The 12,541-nt window shown below is 41.5% G+C and overlaps 1 protein-coding gene across 1 annotated transcript in view; it reads left to right on the top strand.

Moving 5' to 3' along the window:
* Positions 1-9,744: 9,744 nt before the first annotated feature.
* Positions 9,745-12,541, top strand: part of LOC105003297 (guanylate-binding protein 4-like) — a 22,169-nt gene continuing 19,372 nt past the window's right edge. Inside the window, exon 1 of the mRNA XM_010860352.1 lies at positions 9,745-9,892. The gene's annotated coding sequence lies outside the window, so the exon portion shown is untranslated. The remainder of the gene's footprint in view (positions 9,893-12,541) is intronic.

The raw sequence follows: 12,541 nt of genomic DNA, 5'->3' as shown, positions 1-12,541 counted from the left end.
GACAGCCTTCAGAATGGGAGAAAATAATAGCAAATGAAGCACCTGACAAGCAACTAATCTCAAAAATATTCAAGCAACTCCTGCAGCTCAATTCCAGAAAAATAAATGACCCAGTCAAAAAATGGGCCAAAGAACTAAATAGACATTTATCCAAAGAAGACATACAGATGGCTAACAAACACATGAAAAGATGCTCAACACCGCTCATTAGCAGAGAAATGCAAATCAAAACCACAATGAGGTACCATTTCATGCCAGTCAGAATGGCTGCGATCCAAAAGTCTACAAGCAATAAATGCTGGGGAGGATGTGGAGAAAAGGGAACCCTCTTACACTGTTGGTGGGAATGCAAACTAGTACAGCCACTATGGAGAACAGTGTGGAGATTCCTTAAAAAAACTGGAAATAGAAGTGCCATATGACCCAGCAATCCCACTGCTGGGCATACACATCAAGGAAACCAGAATCGAAAGAGACACGTGTACCCCAATGTTCATCACAGCACTGTTTATAATAGCCAGGACATGGAAGCAACCTAGATGTCCATCAGCAGATGAATGGATAAGAAAGCAGTGGTACATATACCCAATGGAGGATTACTCAGCCATTAAAAAGAATACATTTGAATCAGTTCTAATGAGGTGGATGAAACTGGAACCTATTATACAGAGTGAAGTAAGCCAGAAAGAAAAACACCAATACAGTATACTAATGCATATATATGGAATTTAGAAAGATGGTAACGACAACCCTGTATGCGAGACAGCGAAAGAGACACAGATGTATAGAACAGTCTTTTGGACTCTGTGGGAGAGGGAGAGAGGGATCATTTGGGAGAATGGCATTAAAACATTATAATATCATATAAGAAATGCATCACCAGTCCAGGTTCCATGCAGGATACAGGAAGATTGGGGCTGGTGCACTGAGATGACCGAGAGGGATGGTAAGGGGAGGGCGGTGGGAGGGGGGTTCAGGATGGGGGAACACGTGTACACCCTTGGCAGATGCATGTTGATGTATGGCAAAACCAATACAATATTATAAAGTAAAAAATAATAATAATAAATAAATAAACTAAATATCTAGAAAAATAAATAAATAAAAGAATTGACAATTCCACTTAAGTACATTATAAAGGGTTTCATATAATAGTTGCTAACCTTTGAAACATGCCATTGTAGTTTCAAAACAGAAAAGTTTAAAAGTAAAAAAGATGTTATTACCGAAGAATCAGGGCCTGATATCCAAATATCTAAGTAATTTTGATTGAAAGTGAAAGTGAACTCGCTCAGTTGACTCTTTGCGACCCCATGGACTGTAGCCTACCAATCTTCTCCATCCATGGGATTTTCCAGGCAAGAGTACTAGAGTGGATTGCCATTTCTTTCTCCAGGGGATCTTCCCGACCCAGGGACTGAACCCAAGTCTCCCACATTGTAGGCTGATGCTTTACCATCTGAGCCACCAGGGAAGTCCTAATTTTGATTGAATTAATTTAAATAAATGGCGAAGAAGTTAGTGGGTAATGGTTGATTCATAGAAAAGTTTTAAGAAAAGTATAAAAAGAAATCATAAGAGGAAAAGTCTCCATGGAACAGGCATGGAGATGATTTCTTTAAGCCATAATGAGCCCTTATACGTCAGTGAGGGAAGAGCAACAATCACATTTTTCAAGTGGGTAAAAACATGAGAATATAAATGTCTAATTATACTGATAATAAAAGACATGAGGGGTAAAATTAGGAGGGACCTGTGTCACCTCTCAGATGGACCAGAAAGTAGTTTAGACAGGACATAGGCCAGCAAGGGTGACAGGAAACTGGCAATCTCTGATATATGCTAGGAAGAGTGAAGATTAATGCAAATATATACCAAACCTTAAGTGAAAATACTGTTGATACAGCAAGTTCTCATTTAGGAATTTATCTTAAACATTTATGTACCCAAGTTGAAAATGGAATTTGTGGTAGTATATTTATTGAGGGGATTGTTGTAATCCCAAAAGACTGGAAACATCTCTAAAGTCCCTCTGTCACATACTAGTGAGATAAATCCTGGGACACACTTACACAGGAGTACTCTGCAGTCACTGAAATGAAAAGGGAGATTCTATTTGTGCTAAGGTGAGACAGTCTCCAAGATGTTGTTGCTCAGCTGCACAGTTGCATCTAACTCTTTGCAACACCACGGACTGCAGCATGCCAGGCTTCCCTGTCCTTCACTATCTCCCAGAGTTTGCTCAGACTCATGTCCATTGAGTTGATAATGCCATCCAACCATCTCATCCTCTGTCACCCCCTTCACCTCCTGCCCTCAATCTTTCCAAGCATCAGGGTCTTTTCCAGTGAGTCCGCTGTTTGCATCAAGTGGCCAAAGTATTGGTGCTTCAGCTTCAGCATCAGTCCTTCCAGGGAATATTCAGGGTTGATTTCCTTTAGGATTGACTGGTTTGATCTCCTTGCTGCCCAAGGGACTCTCAACAGTAGTCCTCTTCAACACCACAGTTTGAAAGCATCAATTCTTCAGCATTCAGCCTTCTTTATGGTATAACTTTCACGTCCATACATAACTAGTGGAAAAACCATGGCTTTGACTATATGGACCTCTGTCGGCAAAGTGATGTCTCTGCTTTTAAACATGCTGTCTAGGTTTGTTGTAGCTTTTCTTCCAAGGAGTGAGTATCTTTTCATTTCAAGGGTGAAGTCACCATCTGCTGTGATTTTTGGAGCCCAAGAAAATAAATTCTGTCACTGTTTCCATTTTTTTCCCCATCTATTTGCCATGAAGTGATGAGACTGGATGCCATGATCTTTGTTTTTTTGAAGTTTGAGTTTTAAGCCAGCTTTTTCACTCTCCTCTTTCACCTTCATCAAGAGGCCAAGATATATCATGAGTGAAAAAAAAATAAAGATAAAGAAAGTGTGTAAGTTGCATTACTGATTTAAAACATAATCAGCATATACACACATTTCCCTCTATTTCTGGAAATAGGAAAGAAACTGGTATCCCTGAGCACAACAGGAATGGACCTGTATATTTGAGATAAAAAACAAGAGGAGAAATAGGTCCATTTGACATATTCCTCTGTGGGTTTTATATTTTGCATGAATTATTACCTACTCAAAAATAAAAAGATATAATTAATGAAATAAAAATAACAATATATGGAATGGAATGGTTCTCATGACAGGATGAAAGTATCAAACACTATGAGAAATAAAAAGTCAGCTCCAGAGGAGGAATCTGCTTACTACAGCAGGAAACAGTACTAGATCTGCATCCTGACATTGTTGTCATCAAGGCTTTGAAGCCCTAGTCCCTAAGCTACTCTCAGGTGTAAAGTCTATTGGAATGTAGGCTGGAATGGCCTCAAAGTTCCTGCACATTTATAAAGATCGTGTATTCAAAGGAGACTCATTCCATTTCAACTCAACATTTTATGTATTCTTGTCAGCTGTTCAATGCTAGACTCGTGTACTCGGAATGAACTGAGTGCGGTGTCCCTCCTGTGTGCTGCCATCATACTATGTTTCACTCTGACCACAGGATTTTTATATAATTTTGATATTGAAATAACCTGTTGATATTCTGTCTCCCCTACTGCCTGATGATCTCTTCTACTTGATGATCTTCACTGTATATTTATCTCCCCTGCAAAGCCCAGGTTTTCATAATCCCCAGGTGTTCAAACAATGTATGTGGATAAATACATGACCTTCCACTCATCAGAACCACAGACTGCCATTTCCTTACTCTATTAACTGCTGCCTAGGACACTCAAAATCAAGAACAGTTTTATGAACTAGTACTAGAAGGATGGACTTCCCTGGTAAAGAACTCATCTACCAATGCAGGAGACAAGGGTTCAATCCCTGGCTCAGGAAGATTCCCTGGAGAAGAAAATGGAAACCCATTTTAAGTATTCTCTTTTTTTTTTTTTTTCTAATATTCTTGCCTGGGAAATCCATGGACAGAGGAGTCTAGTGGTCTACAGTCAAAGGGGTTGCAAAGAGTTGGAAACCATTCCACAATTAAAACACAACAACCAAAAGGAGTTGGTTGGAAAGCACATGCACACCCACCTGAACCTGCTGCTTTTCTCTGGAAGGGACTGGACACCCCACGTGCTCTGGGTTCCTTGAACTTCTCTGCAAGAAAACTATCCGGCAATGAAGCCATCACCTTTGACCCATGAACAATGATATTGTAATTGGAAATACTCCAGTTGTCATCATAATTGCAGCTGTTCAAGGAGCTTCTGTTGAAATAAAACTATACTTTTGATGCTGCTGCTGCTTCTGCTAAGTTGCTTCCGTCGTGTCCGACTCTGTGCAACCCCATAAACAGCAGCCCACCAGGTTCCCCCGTCCCTGGGATTCTCAAGGCAAGAACACTGGAGTGGGTTGCCATTTCCTTCTCCAATGCATGAAAGTGAAGAGTGAAAGTGAAGTCGCTCAGTCATGTCCAATTCCTAGCTACCCCAAGGACTGCAGCCTACCAGGCTCCTCCATCCATGGGATTTTCCAGGCAAAAGTACTGGAGTGGGGTGCCATTGCCTTTCTCACTGAATATGACACCCACACGCTGACAGACCGGGGCATCTGGCAGATGACTCTGCTTTCTTAAGGAATGTGAGTTAACACTCAGTTGCCACTTCTGTAACCAAACTCTCTGGAATAAGTCCTGCAGCTTGTCTAGTCCCCAAAGACCCTCTGGTGTCACCAGAAGAATGCCCTGAATACCGGATGTCTGGATGGTCTGGTAAAGGGGTCAGTGAGGAGTTCTGCTTTCCCATCAAATCTCTCCGACACACATAGCAAGTAATGCAAACAAGAAACAGGCACACATGCTTCCACCATGAAGTGATCATGGTTTAGAGAAACAAAGGGGTCAAGAGTAAGGGACTGGACAATTACAGCAGAGTGAAAGGAACCTGCATTGCTCTGATGATCAGTCCTAAGTGGTCGTCTATTGGAATAAAGTTATACTCATCTCAAGACAAAGCTCCAGGTGAAAGGCCTCTTCCAGACTTTATAACTAATAAATATATGCTAGCTGCTAATGGAATTAAAGATCTAGACAAGTATTTGTTGAACAATTCTGTAGGAAGGCAGCATCACAATCATTCTCTCACACAACATTTGGTATAGGAAAAGTGAGCTACTCTGGACATCTCTACATTCCTTACTGCTTCTCCTCAGACTTGTTTACAGCATGCTCACAAGGGTCTCTTGCCTGCTGACTGGGTATTACACAGTCCTCACAGAATATATTTATTAAGAAAATTCTTTAGTGTTACAGATGGATTGTCAGAACTCAGTAGAAATGCAAATAGAAAATCCAACTCTTTGAGACCCTATGGACTGTAGCCTGCCACACTCCTCTGTCCATGGGATTCTCCAGGCAAGAGTACTGGACACAACTTTCTGACTGAATAACAACAACAACAGTGTTTTTATTCTGCTCCCAAGAAAACAAGGTCTGCAAAAACATATATATGCCCTTAGGACTTGTAGGCTAGTATTTTCACCAAAATATTCTTCCCTGCTCCCATCACATGGTAGCAATAGTACCTCTTCATGAGGATCAAAGTCAATTGTCATGATAAACTACTCCTGTGCCTGCTGCTTTATTGGCAAAAGATGCCCGGAGAAAACAGGCAGCATTTAAGCTTTAGGTTTAAGGTACTGTTAGTGTGCCCCCTCAATGAAACACTCCCTCTCTAGAACCACAGGCCTAGATTTTCAAGGTCAAGGAGCACAAATTTCCCCAAAGAAGTCCCTGTGAGTGATACTGTGTGCCACTGCCTCCAAACCCATGCATTATGCCTATTGGGTACACAGCATCCTATAATGACTTTGGGCATAAGTTATTGACCACATCCAGAACAATGGTGTCCCATCCTCTCAAGAGTTATGGTCAAATAGGCATCTCAATTGCCTCCTGAGAGTGTTCCACAATGCTACTGGGCAAGCTAGTTCTGAACTGTGTGATTGTGGTGGAACCAGTAGAATTCATATCACATGATTTTAAGCTCATTCTGTATAATGTGAGTGGCCAAACACATCCCAAACACAACATCTGAAAAAAGGCTCATCTTTGAAAGGACACTCAAGTCCTACTGTGATCAGAGCCAGCATAACAAGAAGTAACTACAAAGCTATAACTTTAAAAAGAGATTCACATGTTCTCCTCCAAATTTGTCTGCATTAGCTTCCCTTTGTTTGCTTATCATTTAAGGCACATTTAAAGGGCACAAAAGATGGAGTGGAATTCAGCTGGGTATATTGAACACTTGGGAATACTTTGAAAAAGAAAATGTTTGTGCCTAACTAGAGTTTGTCCTTGTTGGGTAATGGCTGCAGTTTCTATTCCCCTCATTCGAAGTAAGAACCAAGACAAAAAGAGTAGCAGTTTAATTGATAGATGTCCACACCACTTCTTATGCAAGAATTAGACAGACTAGTTTAAGATACACGGTTTAAGATAATTAGATACATAGTTTAAGATGTTCACTATAGTAATAAAATTGTGACATGACTATTGGCTCCAATATTCTTAAAAAGTAGTGGAGATGAGTGAGAAGGTAACCATTCCTGGTGACATACATGTGGATCCTAAAAATTTAAAACAACGGACAACACAGAATGAGACTAACGGTGGATGAATGCACAGACACTTGGGGCTTTCGGTTTGTATTAGATCCTGCTTTCTGTTTCTGTATAGCGCTAATAGACTCCGTCCCCTGAAACTCCTGCTGCTGTTGCTGCTGCTGCTAAGTCGCGTCAGTCGTGTCCAACTCTGTGCGACCCCACAGACGGGCAGCCCACCAGGCTCCCCCGTCCCTGGGATTCTCCAGGCAAGAACACTGGAGCAGGGTGCCATTGCCTTCTCCCTGAAACTCCTACCCAACTATATTAAAGTCTGTGGACTTTGATCATGAGAACTCTCTGACACTTCAAAAATGGTAAAAGGAACCTTAAGCCAGAAATAACTTTTTCCTTTAAAAATGAAATCTAAGGAGAGTTTAGCTTGAACACTGTCAGTTATCCCTTTACCTCGTGTTGCAGATACACTGAGGCTGAACTTCCTCAGGTGACACACCTCCACTCCAGCTTGCAAGCAGAGTGACATACTTATTATAGCCAAATAAACAATAAAGGTCTATCACCTTACAATTTTATAGTCCTGAATGCCTATTCTTTTATCTTATTTATTTCTGTGCTCAGCAATATCCAAGGTGCTTTTAATTTTGCACATTTTTACAAATATTTTGTCTCAGTGGCTACTCTCTCCAATTCTACAGCTCCCCAAACCAAGGAATTTTATCCCCAAAGGCTATTATTCCTTTGAATCCACATTTTCCACACCTGATGAACCGCACTCATATTTCAGACCTGAAAGTGCTTCAGGTTTGAACTGTTTACAGTGCAGGTCAATCCACAGCCCATGGTCTTTCACGAAACTCTGAGGATGTGAAAAAGAGACTCTTCCTCTCAGAAGTTTCACTAGACACAAAGTTCAGTGCACTAGATGATAAACAAGCACAATTTCTAAAGCAAGATGCAAGACCACTTATTCTGGAATTCAGTTTAGTTCAGTCACTTAGTCGTGTCTGACTCTTTGTGACTCCATGAACCCCAGAACGCTAGGCCTCCCTGTCCATCACCAACTCCTGGAGTCTACCCAAACCCATGTCCACTGAGTCAGTGATGCCAACCAACCATCTTATCCTCTGTCATCCCCTTCTTCTCCTGCCCTCAATCTTTCCCAGCATCAGGGGCTTTTCAAAGGAGTCAGCTCTTCGCATCAGGTGGCCAAAATCTTCCATTTAGGAACACATTTTAATCATTCTTCAGTTCAGTCTAGTGGCTCAGCTGTGTCCGACTCTTTGCGACCCCATGAACCACAGCACGCCAGGCCTCCCTGTCCATCACCAACTACCGACGTTCACTCAAATTCATGTCCATTGAGTTGGTGATGCCATTCTTACTTACTTAAGTAATTATTCTTAATTTTCCAAAATAGTATACTTTTGTCAATTATACCTATGGGATATAATTTTAAAAGGATTTTTCCTGAAGCAGTGACAAACCATGGAAACTGAAGATAAAACTCCAAATATATTTGTAAGTAATAATATATATCATGTTTATAATATGTATAATATATATCATGTTTCAGAGCCAAATATATCTAAGTGGCCTTAGGGTCTTCATTTTGAAACATATATCTTTATACTCACATTGACAAAAACAAAAAGTTCATGAAAACAGAAGAGAATAAATCAAGAGATACAGAACAAGACCAAGAGTGAGGGAGGAAAAGAGAGAAATTTCTGGGATCCAGGTAACTGAGAAAAGATTAACATTATTTGGCTTTAGGTTATGTGCCCAATCTCCCCCTAAATCCATCTCAGTGGCTCAGGGATTATAGAGCCATGGTAGTTTTCCCAGTTTGGGTTCAAGTCTTGAATCTACCAAGGGAAGTCTCAGAATTCTAGAAAAATCTGACCCTGATATTATAGCATACACCTTTAGAGTTATATAACACGCTTTGCAGCTCCAAATATGGTCTCATTCTATTTTACAAAATAAGCATATGGCAATCTAGCTGCTTTTTCTACTTTTATAGCTGCTTTTTCAGCTAAAGAAGTCTGCATGGGGAATACGTGCCAAAGCACTTCCTCTTGGGGACGTTTGGCCATAGAACTTTGAGATTATATTCTGCCTGTCCTTCCTTTCCCTCACTTCCATCTGAAATACAAATGGGATAGTGAAACCCTGCTTCATAGGGTAAAAACTTGACACAGAAACTGCAGACTAAGGGAAATTCTTGAGCTCATCTTACAGAATGAGCAGCTAAGGGAACAGCTTGTTTGAAAACGCCTTCCTCTTGTAACACAGCAAACTGTCTGAGGCCAGGTGAAACTAATATAGCTGATCAGAGTCAGAATAGACCTGCCTGTCCCATAGAGGACCTAGTGTCATCACAGCCCCTGCAGCCTTACTGGGTTGCCTCACAAATCAACTCTCTGCTGCAAATCTCCTGCTCTCAGTGTTTTGGCTTGCAGTTCCTTGGGCAAAAGAACCTGGTTCCCTAACAGCAGCAGTCAAGCTTTTAACTTACAGGTTAGTACAACACCTTAAAGGATACAGAAAAGAACAGAAGGAATCTGAATCAACCCCTAACCTCCAAATCTGGATCCACACTACTAAAAGAAAAGAGGAAAACTCTAACAAAATAATAGTGAAGCTCAAGAGGAAGGGGATATACATATAATTATGGCTGATTTGTGTTATTGTGTGGCAGAAACCAGCACAACAATGTAAAGCAATTGTTCTCCAATTAAAAAAAATAGTGAATATGTCTGGGCTATAAAATTGAGGGTTTTATACACACATATTTATTTTGCTAATGAAAAAAAAGATCGAGTTAAAACACTTTTTAAAAAGGAAAGAGAAAGGAAAAAATGAAACATTTTTCAAGTGAAGAAACATTAATAAACTCCCTCTCTGACAAACCACCCCTGAGAGACAGACTGTTGAACTCATCCTACCATTACTTGTACTTCCTTCAAACCAACTGTGGAGGAGGGACAAAGTTGCGCTGACCCAGCCAGGCCTGGAGGAACACCTGTCTCCCTGTCTTTCCTGGAATTCATCCGGATTTCTGCGTCCATTAAAAAAAGAAACAAAGAATTATCCCTTTCGGTTTTGATTTCGTTTCCCATAAGCCCCACCACTTTTAATAACCAGCTGGCTTTTCAGCTTTTTTTTTTTTTCCTCCAGCTTCTGAGCATAAGAGTCCGTTTCCAGAGGGGCCAGAAGCAGGAAGAGCCCTAGGAGCCAGCCAGAGCAACTGACTTGACCCCCAGCTGCAGCTCCAGGTAAGTCTGCTCCTAAACTTGACCTTCCAAGCACACTTCGGTTAAATAACAATAAATCTCCCAGCGCAGACCCCACACTGGGGGAGGAGAGGAGCAGATGGAGGCGCGGGGCCAGCGGGTGGCGCCGGCCAGGCGCATTGTTCAGGCAGCTCCGAGTCTCCTTTTGGATCCCAGGCTGCTTTCAGGCTTGTCGCCCGGATGCGCCGCTGCTCCCGGAGCATCTAAGCAGGGCTGCAGCAAAAAGCAGGAGAGCAGGTATGTCTTCTGAGGAAAGGAAGCTGAAGTCATTTTTGAGATTGAAGACGCAAACTCACCCTCACTCCCCAGCCCGCCCTTCGCAGAGGCGATGGGTGCGGTCTCTTCTCCTAGCCCCCTCTTGCCCTCCTCAGGCACATCCTGACTGCACCCCGCTGGGCAGTGGTCAAACAAAAAAGATGGTCCTACACACAGAGCCAATTTAAATCCTAAATGATGGACTCAGGATTATTTTTGTCTTAACATTTGATACTCTGAATACATACAGAACTGTTTTCTTTGGAATAATTCAATCTCACTCTTACTAAAAAAAGCTATTAATAATAACTGTAAGATCTAATCATGTTTGTTGATCATGCATGGTTTTTAATGAGTGGCACATACATTAACAGCCTCAGAATAACCTCTGGTACTTGCTGAAAATCTCCAGTGTGGGGTATTCTTGACTATCAGATAATTCTGAACAGTCACCTTTGGAAACTTGTTGGTCATCTTCTGCCTTCTATTAGCACTGTTCTTTTCTATTTGTTTAGTTTCTTTTTATGACTTTTTGTTATTATATTTGTTTATTTATTTATGAGGCCATGCCATGCAGCACGTGGGGATCTTAGTTCCTGGACCAGGGAACCCCTGTCTCTTGCATTGGGAACAGGGAGTCTTAACCACTGGACTGCTGGGAAAGTCCCTCCAAGTGCTTAGTTTTGAAGTTAAAAGCTTCTTGGTTTTGGTCCCTCAGTACACTTTGAGTTAAAATACAAAATCTTTGTAGACTCATTGACTTACACAAAGCTTTATCAATATTTGGTCTAAGAAATAAACTCCACAATTTCTCTTGCTTATAGCTATTCACCTTAAAAATAAAAGTTATTTTACAAGCCAAAGTGAATTTATTCAGAAATAGTCGAGTTATTGCAATTTGGGACAAGCGCACTATTAAAAAAAAAAAGCCATAAGGAAGTCCAACAAAGAAAAAGAACATTATAGAGAAAAGTAAGGGGCTGGGAAGTTTGGTTTGGAAAGAAAAGTCAGAGTTCAAGAGTGATGACCAATTCTCATTGACTGAGTTGCTGGGGTAGTCAATTCTTGTAGCAGATGCAGTGTACACCTTTTCCTCTTGAGGGTTGTCATTGGAAACTCTTTCCCTGTTGAAAATTTTTCCCTTGGGGTCCATAATTGACAATTCTTCCGTAACTGACCTCCAGTCTGTAGTTCTGCAACAAGCCCCCTTCTGGCTTGCTGACTCCATTTGAGTGAAGTTCATTTTGGGTGTGGGGGGGTGGGGTTGGGGACACATGAAACCCAGTTGGCTCAGAATCCGCCTGCCAGTGCAGGATATGCAGGAGACACCAGAAACATGGGTTTGATCCCTGGATCAGGATACCTTGGAAGAGAAAATGGCAACAGGCTCCACTATTCTTGCCTGGAGCACACAGCACATACATGATGGGGGAGGGGACACAGGCCTTCAAGTGAGATCTTACTTCCCAGACCAGGGACGGAACCGGCACCCTTGTCAGTGAAAGCACAGAGTCCCAACTACTGTCAGGGAATTCTCCAGGTTTTCCTTTATTAATTTTGACATAACGCAGCAGTAAAAGGTCATGTTTTATTCTCCCATTTCTGCTCCAAATCCACTATAGAAAAAGAAAAGAAATCGTTCTGAAGAAATCTGTTAAATAAATAAATGTTTTTTCTGATAAAAAAGATTTTAGATACCTTATAATTCTTGGCAATTTGCAGCTTACAGAGCTCACTGACACATTATAACACACTGTGTAATTAAAATAGTACATGAATCAAGAAAAAATTTTTTTCATGATTTAGAGCCTGTTATCAGCTGTACTGTAATGAATCAAGAATTGTTGCTTTACATATAAACCTCTAAGAAACAGAAGGTGTTGGAGTTAAGTTCCTTTTTCAAGGCATCAACAGAAAATAAGTGCTATGAACCTTCAGGTTTGAACCCTGGCAGCCCGACTCCAGAACCTGTACTTGGACATCCCAGGGCAGCTCTGAACTCCTCCAGCCTGACTCTTCCTACATTGCTGGGGACCAGCCCCAGCTGATCCAGGGTATTCGAAGGAGAGACGGCCTAGGCGACTATTTATATGCTAATTAGAGATATAGAGAACAATAGAATGAGGATAGCTCAGTAGGAAAATTCAGTGGAGAAAAGAAGCTGAGTAGCTTGGTTTACGCGGGAGACCAATAAAACTTCAAGACAAGAAGTTTGCACCACTTACGTAGGCCGCAGGCGCCCTCTCGAATAGCGGAAGGTGCCTCACCCTAGACACCTTATCGACTGGGTCTTAGAAGCCCAGGCATAATTAGTAAGCGTGGTGGGTTCCGCGCTCCAGATGGAGACTCAGCTGGAAGTTAAAGGGAAGAATGACA

This window comes from Bison bison, unplaced genomic scaffold (genome assembly GCF_000754665.1).
Source record: "Bison bison bison isolate TAMUID 2011002044 unplaced genomic scaffold, Bison_UMD1.0 scf7180017864466, whole genome shotgun sequence".
Classification (NCBI taxonomy): domain Eukaryota; kingdom Metazoa; phylum Chordata; class Mammalia; order Artiodactyla; family Bovidae; genus Bison; species Bison bison.
Note: the sequence above shows the minus strand (reverse complement) of the source record. Positions and strands in the feature narration are given on the sequence as shown.